The following is a 12,963-nucleotide window of genomic DNA, read 5'->3' on the forward strand; positions in this document are numbered from 1 at the left end:
GTATAATAACTCAAGAAAGTGAAAGGAATTGGAGAGAGGCGAAACATGTCGCAAATAAGGCGAAAAGTTTGGAGAGAAGCCCAATTGTTTGGGTGAAGTTGAGAGAGGGGCACATTGAGCGTCCGGAGGACACCCATGGTGAAATCATCAAAAGGAATGGCGACATGTAAGTCAGGTAAAAGGAAGGAATAAACAAAGAAGAAATGACCCTGTGAGGGAAACCGACCCATACATATGGTATCTGTTGATCAACAATAGCCAATAACCAAGATACAATCACTGGCATCCGACTTCAAAATGGTATGATTTCCTATGAAGGAGGAGATGGAAGGCCTATCCAAGTATACATAGGTAAAATCAGTCACCTTAGGGTCTAACCAGTCAAACCCCGAGATGGGACGATTGTTCAAGGGGATCTGACCGATCGACAACATCTTCCGGGTCATCAACCATTACAGAATCCTCCACAGGGGGCAACGTCTAAATTGCCCTGATCGACAAGGGCTCGGTCGTGAAGGAGTCAAAAGAAGAGGAAGACAAAGACGAAGAGGGAGAAGAGGACGAGGAAGAAGACGAAGAAGACATGACTAACCTCTCGGAGTGTAAGGAAAGCAGCGCGCCAGAACTAATAGGTTTCAGTTTTGGATGTCGGAGCAGGGAAGTAGTGACTCAAAACAGTGGGGGACCATCATTTATAGCCTTCGAGGAGAGAGAAAGACTGAGCGTCACTCTCATCTCAACCATTGGATCTTCCTTGATCCAACGGTTAACGTCAAATGGCATAAAAAAATCTCGTCATCATTACGCGTCACGTCAAGCGTTTGGCGCCGCCAACGTCACATCCCACCTTGGGAAGCCCAACCGTCACTACAACCTCGGATAAAGACTCTTCGGATTAACCATCCTTGAGCTTGGGGGCAAGTGTACTAGGACCTGCACGAATGAGACTATGACTCGACACCCGGTTTAAATCGATTGACATTACGACAATGAGACTGATTAATGACTCAATGTTGTTAATCTACTTTTATTAGATCCATTAATGACAATTGGGCCACAATAATTGTATAAATTAGCACAGATCCCAAAAGATCAGGTACGCAATCATCTAATCCTAAATACTAAATGCCGAGTGTTGAAGTCTGACTTGATCGTCATAGTACATTTTGCAGGTATCATCCAAGTTCGGAGCTAACAAGAAGAAGGAGTGAGAGAAAAGTGTGAGAGTTTAGCTGAAAAATAAAAAGAGTAAAATACAATCTGATCTACCGATAAAAAAATGTTTGAATTATTCTCTTTATTTCAAGTCTGTTAGAGAACAAATTATTTTCTTTAAATCTGAGATTCCTCTAAACAAAACCACTTCGAAATGAATCCCGCATATGCAAATTAGTTGATTATTTAATGCAAAGTGGGAGCATACCAAAACTTGATGCCTTCATGTCACTCACACCTTTCCTTTGATTATAACCAATTGTTAATCAGTATAGCCTGAGGTGTCAAAATCCACAGGTTTAAACAAAGGTATTAGGCTACAGTTTTAATATTTGTTTATGACGCACGCATAATAAAATAAAGAATCGAGAAGGAATTTTAGTGGAAGCGTCATATAAAGTAATTAATCTCTGAGGCATGTTAGTGCTGTAAACCTAACTATAAATAAAGCCAATTGATAAGAGAAGGAAAATGTTGGAATCTATCATCACAACATAAGACATCAACAAAAGGATATGAAGTGAAGAGTATTTGTTCCCTTCTCAAAGGAAAAAGTGTGGCTTTTGGCGGTTCCCGAATCTCATAATATAGTTTGTTGTTTTGCCTTTCCTAAGCTTTGGTAGTTAACCTCAATGAAGATCTTCCAAGTAAAACTAAAGATATATGATATATTAGTGGTATACAATGTATCTGAAGCAAGAAAACTAAACATACGTGTAAGTATGCTCATAATACATCAAATTAAATTCTAAAGGGCACCACACAAAAAGTTGCATACTTAATTATTCATGTTTCTTTGGTGTGAGATGCTTTACACAATATTTTAGTTGTGATCTCACTCGTAGTTGTAATACTAGGATTTTAATTCATCCCCATATCATCTACATATATAAAATAGTTAGATAACTAAAATATGATAATTAATTAGATACTAATTTAAAAATTAGTTTATAAATTTTATTAATAATAAAAATTACTTTAGATATTAATAATTTTTTAAATTTTAAATTAATATCTAATTTAGTTAACATAGTAATTAATTTTTTTTAAATTAGTTTCTATATAATATTTTCTTTTAGTAATACTTTTAAAAATCTTTAATAAATATTAAATGTAATGATCTTATAAATAGTTACTATCATACAGACAATGAAAACCACAAGTATGAAGGACATTTATTTTTAATGTAGGTATGATCCAATGTATGAGAGAATATTTAAAAGGAAGAGAATAAGGAAGAGAAGTGAAGAATTTAAGTTTAGAAAAAATTAGACATCAAATAAGGAGGTCAGTTGAGAGAGATTGAGGTTACTTTCATGTAGCCAATTATTTCACCATTATTGGGTTTCATCTTTTAAAGCATGAGTGAGTAGATATTCTCTAGTTAGTTAGAAAATTGATGTTGTATTTTGACTTATATGTTCTGAGCTTGTGTTGTTATGTCAAGTTATTCCAATTATTGATGGCAGAGTCCTTAACAAAGCACCAATCACTAGGGCAATGGCCAAAAGAATCTAAGAGTGGGACTCTGTTGCTCCAAGCAAAGGCATTATTTTATACATGTTTGAAGGAGTCATAACCTAGTGACACAACCTATAATAGGATTTAAATTTCTTCCTTAAAACTAGTATATAATTTTGGCTTATATTTTGGCCTTTAGTAAATTATGGTTAGGGTTAGGGTTAGGTTTCTAAAACCTACCTAGGATATAATTGGGCTTAATTACAACCCACAATAAATCCTACGTCAGTCATTACACATAAAGAAGTCACATGGTTCACACACCATCACACTTACCTTGTGACATAGAATAGGTGTCAAGTTTGAATGTTTTTCTTTTCAAAATTCTCACTCTTTTTTGCTTGTAACTTGGCCGGCCAAAAATACCTATAAATTAAGGTGCAAGACATGGTAGAATTCAGATCAAATATCATTAAGTTATGCTGCCGAATTTGCTAGACAAACTCTCATTGTCTCCTTTCTCTAGGGTAGATACTTTGTTTGAGATCTCTCTCACTTTCTCCAAGTGGCATAACTTATCACTCTCCACACTCCTCAAGGCACTCCTTGGATCTAAGAGCTCGTTGCAGCTTCTCTTTGTCCTCCGTTCTCCATTGCTTTCATCATTCACTACTTCAAGTCAAGAACCAAGTCAATCCATGGAGGTTTCAAACTATCAATTATCCTGCTATTTGATCTATAATATACTTGTTTATTCATCTTTAAACATTTTTTCACTAAAAATTGAGGATTGTTTTGATTAAAGATAGAATAAATTAAGTTTTGTATCAATTAAAAAAATGGTCATTTGATTAGTTTTCCTTTAACATTGAACCGTATTATTCCCTAAGGAATTAAAACTAAAGAACTTCAAGTTAACTCAGGGTATAATGGGTACTTGCATTAACACAAGGATAGGAACATATAAAAGAGAGTATGAAATCAATCCTTTAATGCTCTTAAAAGAATTTACTATAAGAAAATCATTAAATATAAACTAATTCAGAGATAAAAAAATAATTAGTTGTCATAGTGACTAAATTGAAGATCATTTTAGAGACTAAAAAAATTATTGGTTTCTAAATTAGTTTATATTATTTATAAATAGTTTTTAAATTGGTGTCTAATAAGTTACCAAAGTTTTTGCTACCAAATTTAGAATTTAAATAAATGATAGTAATTAGACACCAATTTAGAAACTGTTTATCAATAATAAAAACTAATTTATAAACCAATAATTTTTTTGTCTCTAAAATGGTCTCTAATTTAGTCATTATACCACCTAATTATTTTTTGTCTCTAAAATTAATTTTTATTTAATGATTTTCTTGTAGTGATTGAATTTATTCTTTCTTCTTTATAATTGTTGTTATTTTTTAATTTTGTTGAATTTATAATTAATCGATATTATTATGGTTTTTATCAGGAGGATGGTATTTAACACTGTATTACTTCAAGTGACGATTGGTAATGCAACACCAAACATGCAACGCACTAAACATGACTTCTAACTTAGCTCTCATGTTTTTTTTTTCAAATTCTTATTGCATAACCTTCCTCCAAACTTCTACTTTAATTTCCTCCTTAAAGTTTCTTGGTTCTACAACATAATAATTATACATTGTATAAATATTACTCAAACTCCTTTTTTTTTCTTCAGGAATTGAGCTTGGAACATGAAGGATTTGATGATGGTGAGTAACTTGGTGTATTTGGGGTTAGTCAATTCCAAGAACCTTCTCATAAAACATAACATCTCCACTAATTGCCATTTTTATTGTCTTAAAGTTGTAAAATTTATAATGCTTAAACCCTAAACTATAACGGACAAATATGCATATCTCACTTCATTCTTGAAGCTTTATTCTCCTCGGTTTTCAAATTTCTAATATCATATTAGGTGATAAATATAATCTCATATAAATATTTTAATTTTTCAATTATAATTATTCTATTGTAACTACATATATTATCTTTTATCAATTGTTAATTGTTATATTAATTGTAACTGCATCTTTTCTTTTATTTTTATTATTTTTTATGTGCTCTATATACAAAGTACTCATTAATCTGAATAGGCATGTAACAATTATCTGATTAATAAAAATATAGTAGTTATAACTGGTAAATAAAGATGTAATTACAACATATTTATCATCTAAAACAACATCGATAGAAACACATAGGTTAGGTGTACTTCACGCAACCCAATAATCAAAGAAAATATGTGCATTTCACACAACTCTAAAAAAAATCGTAACTAAGACAATAAAAAAAATGTGAAAGTAGAGTCCCAAGATTTGAAACTCTGATACCAACTAGAAAATAATAATTAATGTGAATAAGAGAATATCTTTATTCAATCAATTGATTTGAAACATTACATCATGATTGCAAAAAGATCTCTAGGATTTTTTTTTCTTACATTTTGTAATACATTTAATAGGTATTTTTAAGATTGAAAATAATCCTTAAATTTCTATAATAGTGTTTTAATAGTCCCAATATAAAGAGTAATTATTAAATACAGATCCCACAATATTAAGAAAATTCATTGTATACAAAGAGTGATTATTAATATAGATCCCACGAGATTAAGACAATTCATTGTATATAAATGAGTGTAAACTTATTTTATGAATTGATTTTATGGGTTGAATTAGGTTTAAAAGTTCATTTTGTAATATAGTAGACTTGTGGATCACCTATATTGAGAATGTGTACATGCTATAGTGAACAAAACTCAGTTGATTTACTCGATTTAGATTGTTACATGAGAGGTACATTCAATAGATGACGTGTTTGAAGAATAGGAGATTTCACTTTGGTGGTGTGCAAATCATAGATCAATTAGGTTGATGACAAACACTTAGTCTGCTCTATAATCAGCAGTGTCTACTCCACAGGTTCCAACAGAGTTTTTATATGCTTAAATCAGGCTCGTTGTTATGCTTAAGAAGGGAAGTGGAGCAAATGGTTTCTTCGATGGCACCAACTAGGAAGCCGATAGGAAGTGGTAAGCGTGATTAGTATATTAAGGCTAATGGATGGAAAGATACAAGGCTTGATCTTGGCAATATTTTGAGCACACAATCATCACGTTGGTGGTAGGCAATGGATTGGACTGAAAGGTTTTATGTCACGCAGAGTGTAAAGAGGCTACAAATGGTTTTGCTTTAAAGTGTGATACAAGGGTGGTGTGAATAAATTAGTTTGTATAATATAGAAGTGTTAATTTGAAGATTGAGAAAGCTGAGTTATACTGATACAGATGACACAGTGTTGAGTGTTAAGGAGCAGGAATTGCTGAGGTTGAAATCTAGTTGGAGGGGTAAAGGTGTAGGCACAAATTTGGCCAATATAAAAGATAACAATGGTATTACTTATCGTAATGAAAAGGGCTAATATCATATATTTCTCTATAGTGCAGAATCTGTTGGGGGTGAAAATGCTTATTCAATTATGATTCTTTAAATAGTTGAAAAGCTAAAACATCTATACTGCAGATTCTTTATATACAGTGCAGATCCAATCAGGAGCTAAAATCTGAAAGCAGAGGCAGAAGGGTAAGGAAGATAGTTAGAATTCTTTAAATAGTTATTTAGCTAGTCCTAGATGAGTTTCACCTTGTAACTTGTTCTACTAAAACTACATGATCATTTTCACCTTTAGAGAATTTGAAAAATTACATTGTTTAGATGAAAAATTGAGTTTTTTCTTAGTTTTAATATATAACATAAATGTGTGTGTGGACAAAATAACACTTGTATAATTGAAGTAATTATGAGACAAGACCGACAAAAAAATGAAAGTTGCAAAACCTGAAAAGAAAAGAAAAGAAATTTAGTCTTAAGACTTCTTTTTAGAAAGGATGATAAAGCAAATAGTGATTTGTTTGGTTTGTTGAAAGAGCAAAGTGAAAGTTGATTAGGTTTATTTGTCATTTTGGGGTTTGGCTTGTTTTGAAGAACAGCACAAATAAGCACAAACTGGAGTCGACAGAGAAGTGAGGAAGTTCAACTTGTTGATACCGATCCCCACTAACAAAATAAAATTGAAGGATGTCAACGTTCCACCAAGTCACTTATCTTTTCTCTTCATCAATCCCTTAATCATTACATTAAAGTGTTTTTGAGTAATACTGCATATTGCATTGCATATATATAATAAGATGGTGACTTGTTATAAAATCCAAATAACCATTAGAGAGTTTTCTTCTGTATAAATGTATAAACGAGGAATAGAAAGCAGATTAAATGACTAGGGCAGAAAGGGAGTGCCACAAAAGAAAGAATCAACAACGTCATGACATTTCCATATTATTATGCAACCAGTGTAATTTGTTATATTAGTTTGTAGAAAACAATTTTTTATATAAAACTTTTATTCAAAAAATATATTAGTGTATAATGTGTATAAATAAGTAAAAAAAATATGCAAAATTAAGTTGTTATGCACTTTTGCAATCTTTCATACATTCCGTGTAGACCGCTCTATCATAGACCATGAACAAACCCCACACAATTATTTCATTCTCAATCATATGCTCTATTTCTTTTATCATACTTTAAGGCAGTGTTTGTTTATTGCAATTACATTGCTTATGTACATGGAATGGAATGGTTTTTTTGTTAATTAATACTTAGTAGTTCTTTTTTCAAGTGCAGATAAATCATATAAAAGACTATGACACATGTCTATTTTATTTTCTGTAATATCCTTACTTTTTCACAAATCAACACTCACAATATCATATTGTTTAAGATTATTAGAGTGAATGTTGATATTTCACTTGCCATGGTTGATTATTTTTTTGTCAGAGAATTGATGTTCCACTTCGAGAATTGATATTGATTATTTTTTTTTTCAAAGAATCGATGTTCCATTGCGGGAATCGATGTTGATTATTTTTTTTCTCATATAATCAATTTTCTATTCCGTTTGTTGTCAATAATAATCGATTGTCCATTATTTATTTATTATTATTATTAGTTATTTCATGCTTTTTTACACATACATTTGTAATTTACAATGTTTAATAATTTTTATGCACAGACTTTATCCATAAATTTTGCTTGAATACACTATAATTTAATGCATTTCCAAATTTTCAACTTACATTTTTTACCTTTACACAATTTTAGCTCCAAGTACATAATTTTTTTAATTTCAAACAACTATAATTTACAAATAAATAATTCACAATATTAGATGGTGCAGCAGTTGAAGCATGGTGGCTCATAACTAGGATCGAAATTTGGCTTTTATAAAAAAGTAACTTTTAAAATTTTTGTTGCATACTGATGTCTAATTTAAAAAATTTTATAAAAAAAATCACAATTATAATTTTTTTTAAAATAAAGTTTCTGACAATCATATTTATCTTTCAAAAAATTTATATAATTCATATTTTTTCTAAAATTAGCTTTAACACAATATCGGAAATCGTTTTAATTAAAATAAATTATAATCAATGAATAAATTAATAAATTAAATTTTTAACAATTTTTAAATACAAGGCCGATTTATAAACTTGCATCTTTATCAATTTAAAAATTAAAATTTCATTTACAGTTATCACATCACTCACAAATTTTAGTAAATTTTCCTTATACTTTTCACTTTATTTATCTTAATCTAAACAACCTCATTTTGTTCACATTTTTTTTCAAATCATCTCAAATTGACTTCCCAGTTCAAACAAAGCATAATAAAATATTTACTAATGTGATTGATTATTTTTAATTATGGCTTTGGTTAAGATGGTTTTTTTTATCTAAAAATACTTAAATTTGAGACTTTATTTATAATTTAATTTTATTCAACTAAATGTTAGTACTATAGAAGTCAATTTATTAAAGTAGAAAAGATTATATGCATTTCCAACAAAAAGAGGATTTAACTTAAAAAGTAGTAACACATATTTTAGGATTGAAGAGATGTTTTGTGAGAAACTTTATTGACTAATACAGGAAGAGAAGAAGGAGAATTCAATGATTGATTAATTGCATTTACAAAGTAAACATTCAAAGCCGTACACTCCAAGGCATTTGAATTTTGTCATGTCTGTAACACTGTGTATATAAATAGAGGAAATGAAAAAAAAAATTAAATAGGTAAATTGTAAAAAAATAAAAGTAAAATAGAAATAGAATTATAAGATTGTTTATTCTGAAAAAAAAATATTATTGATAAAAATATCTTTATTCTTACAACACCAATGTATATTTCACCAATTCTATTCATGTATTTTTTTCATATAATTGTATGTTAGGAGATTGGGACATTCCTTTTAAATAACATATTTGTGTTGGATACGTATCGGACATGACATTCGTACTACACTCGTATGACATGTATCGATGAAGTGTCTAATTCAAAAATATTTGTTGAATTTATGATAATTTAACATGATTCTAACACAATTTTAAAAAAGAGAAATACATTAATTTTCTAAAAACTCAAATTTGTTGTATAAATTTTTATTATGATTATAAAAATATGGAACAAATCCTTTTGAATCAGCCATAAAAAAAACATATTTCTGCTCAAAAAAATATAAAACATACTTGTGCACCTAATTTTTTATTGTCAATTTATAATTATATAATATATAGATCCGTGTCCATATATCTACAGTTTAAAGATTATACGTATTTCCATGTCTTTGTCGTATCAATATCCGTATTTAGTGTATGTGTTGTATAGATTATATGTCTTCTGCACTTTTCCGATCTTCTTTTCTTTTTTGTGGTATTTTGTGAAAACTAAACAAAGCGAAATAATAATAGGGTAAATTCCCTATCTAGCACCATTTACATTTTTATTTCCCTAACTAGCACCTTTTTGCTTTTATTTCTCTATCTAGCACCCTTTTGTTTTTATTTCCCTATCTAGCACCCTTTTATTTTTTTATTTCCCTATCTAGCACCATTTCAAAAATAAATAAATAAATAATAAATTAATTCTTTTTGATAATTTTAATTTTGAATGTATTAAAAAATAAGTATTTTTAATGTTTAAAATAGTTAGAAATATAATTAATGAATAAAGAAATGAGTTTTTACAAAATAAAAATAAAAAAGTAATAAATTAAAAAATTTAGTTTAAAATTATTTTTTTTAAGAATGAAAAAATAAGAAATTAAACCCTACAACAACATAAAAGTTGAATCTATAAACATAAATTAGTATTTATTTTTATTATTATTGATAATGTAATCATGTTAATTTCAAGTAAAAAATACATGACATAATTATAAAAAAACCAAAGTCAATTCGTATTAATTAATAGTGGACACACAAATAATATTGAAGTGTCTACCCTAAATGCAAAATCGTAAAAAAAAACTAATGCAAAAATACTACACTTAATGCTTAAAAATAAGAAGAAAAAAATGCAAAAATAAATAAGTATAGAAAATAAAAACAGCAATAATAAAATAAAAACAAAAAATAAAAATAAATAAACAATGGCAGGAAAAAATAATAACTAAAAACATATAAGATATAAAATAAAGGCAAAACAAAATAAGATAAATATACAAGATATAAAAAAAAATCCAAACAAGATACAGATAAGAGATATAAGACGATATTACATAAGTAGATGTTGATCATAAAAAGAAAAATAAATGAAAGATGATCATTCATTTAATATTTTCTTCAATGGTACATTAAATAGTTTGTGCGAAATGAAACATAATTAATGACGAGAAGTGCACAATCCAATAATGTTGGGACATGTTCTTTTTGTGTGTCCTGTTGTTTGACAATATGAACATTTTTTTGTTTGATCATGTTGTTATCTTATATTCATATCAGTCCTTATTCGACTTGACTTAGGTCTCCCCTTTGATGTTATTTTCATGTCGGAACTTAGGCATAGTATTTAACTAGTGTATGCAAGTCAATACTTTTCATTTTTTAGTTCCATCAAATAGTCTTTCGTAACATGAAGGATCTGTTGTAATGTTGTTGTATTTATTTTCTATATTTATTTATTTTTATATTTTTCTTCTCATTTTTAAGCATTAAGTGTAGCAATTGCATTAGGCTTTTTTTAGGATTTTTCATTTAGGCTAGATAGAACTTTAATATTATTTGTGCGTTCAATATTAATTAATACTAATTGACTTTGATTTTTTTATAATTATGTCTTGTATTTTTTACTTGACATTAACATGATTACATCATCAATAATAATAAAAATAAATACTAATTTATGTTTATAGATTCAAATTTTATGTTATTGTAGAGTTTAATTTTTTATTTTCTTCATTCTTAAAAAAAATTAAACTAAACATTTTTAATTTATTACTTTTTTATTTTTAATTTTTAAAAACTCATTTCTTTATTCATTACTTATTTTTTAATATATTCAAAATTAAAATTATCAAAAAATAATAATTTATTATTATTTTATTTATTTTTAAATGATGCTAGATAGGGAAATAAAAAATAAAAGAGTGTTAGATAGAGAAATAAAAACAAAAGGGTGTTAGATAGAAAAATAAAAACAAAAAAAATATTAGATAGGAAAATAAAAGTGTAAATGGTGTTAGATACGGAATTGAACCAATAATAATATTATGTAACATAAAATATATAAAAAATACTTAAATTACGTCACTCTCAATTTGATTGATCAAACGTCAAAGGATTCTCATTCCACTTCAAGTATTAAGATTTTTTATTTATTTATTTTGGGTGCCAATATTGATATATTTTAATTTTAGTCATTAGTATTAATTTGTCTGTTTTATTGGTGCAAAGCCTTTTTTTTTCCTGTAATGAACAAATTAGAATTCAAATGTATATTTTAAACATAAAAATGAATAATTAATTGCATTATTATATATTTTTGGTATTAGTTGCGTTTTTTCTTAAATCAATGCTGAATAAATAAGAATTATTAAGATTCTCTAAACTGCAGTGTGTGCTTTAAAAACAAAGTCCAACATCAATGATTAATTAAAAATTATCTTCTTAAACCAAATAATAAACAATAGATTATTTTAATGGTGTTATTTAGTTAGTAATCACAGAGTTCATAGACGGATTTAAAAATCTATTAAATTGGGGTCGAAATTTGTGTTTCTGACTATATAACTATTTGAATGTTTATTCTTTAATAAATAATTCTTTAACGAATAATAATTTGTACAAAAATAATTTTGGTTTTACATATAAAGAACGAAATTAATTTATTTTTACTTCAAAAGATAAAATAGTATCTTGTTTTGTATAGAGAGAGAAGATACAAGAACTCTCGAGGGTGAAAAAGGCCAATATCAATCTTAAACTTGATTTTTTTTTAAATTAACGAATATTTTATAAGAGAACATTCGTTAGTTTTAAATTATGCATATTCTTCTAAGAACTAAAAATCAAATATCTTTTTTATAAGGAAAATTAAAAAAACAAAAATCATATTAAAAGAATCAAAAACATATATCTATATATATATATATATATTATTTCTTTCTTTCCTTTCAAATAATAAGGAAGCCAAGGGATACATGGAACTCCAAAAGAAAACTTCCATTGAATTTTATATATAAAAATATTTTATAATCCGCATCCACTACTTTCAAATACACTCTTAATTTCTTATTCTAGGAATAAAATAGAGAAGATAACTGAAACAGAATCAAACACAACACTATTATGAGCAAAAGGATTTGTTTTGGACAGGTAAATTTTGATGTGATACAAATGTTTTATGAGCAGAAACTTAAGAAAATTTAGGGTGAGCCAATCTGATATAGCATATGGATGAAGAATCATGCTTGCTTGGATCCCTTGTTTGCCAATAAATCGCAAACCAAAAATTACAAGCAGTTTGAGAAGAAGAAAAATGTAAGAAGTAGGTTCTTAAGTGGGTGGAAACGAAGATTTGGTCCAAGGAAAAGAAATATAAAAACTTAGTTATAAGGTGAGTGTGAAGAGCACTAATGGTCTGTTGGTGGCACCCTGGCCCCTCTATGATTCCAAATTTGACGAGAGGTAATGGGATTCTCTCCTCTATTTCTTTTTCTGCACACAAATCTAATCATCTTCTGCATCATCATTCACTTAACTTCATACATGTTCCACTTCCACCATTTCATGTTTCTATTACTTTTCACTCCAATTCGTTACTTTTGCCTTCGCCTAATCCAAATCTAGGAGCATATGCCTCATCACTGTGTTTTTAATTCTCGAGAATAGGATATGAATATGATACTAAACCGGTGTGGAGAAGATA

This window comes from Phaseolus vulgaris, chromosome 3 (genome assembly GCF_000499845.2).
Source record: "Phaseolus vulgaris cultivar G19833 chromosome 3, P. vulgaris v2.0, whole genome shotgun sequence".
NCBI lineage: Eukaryota > Viridiplantae > Streptophyta > Magnoliopsida > Fabales > Fabaceae > Phaseolus > Phaseolus vulgaris.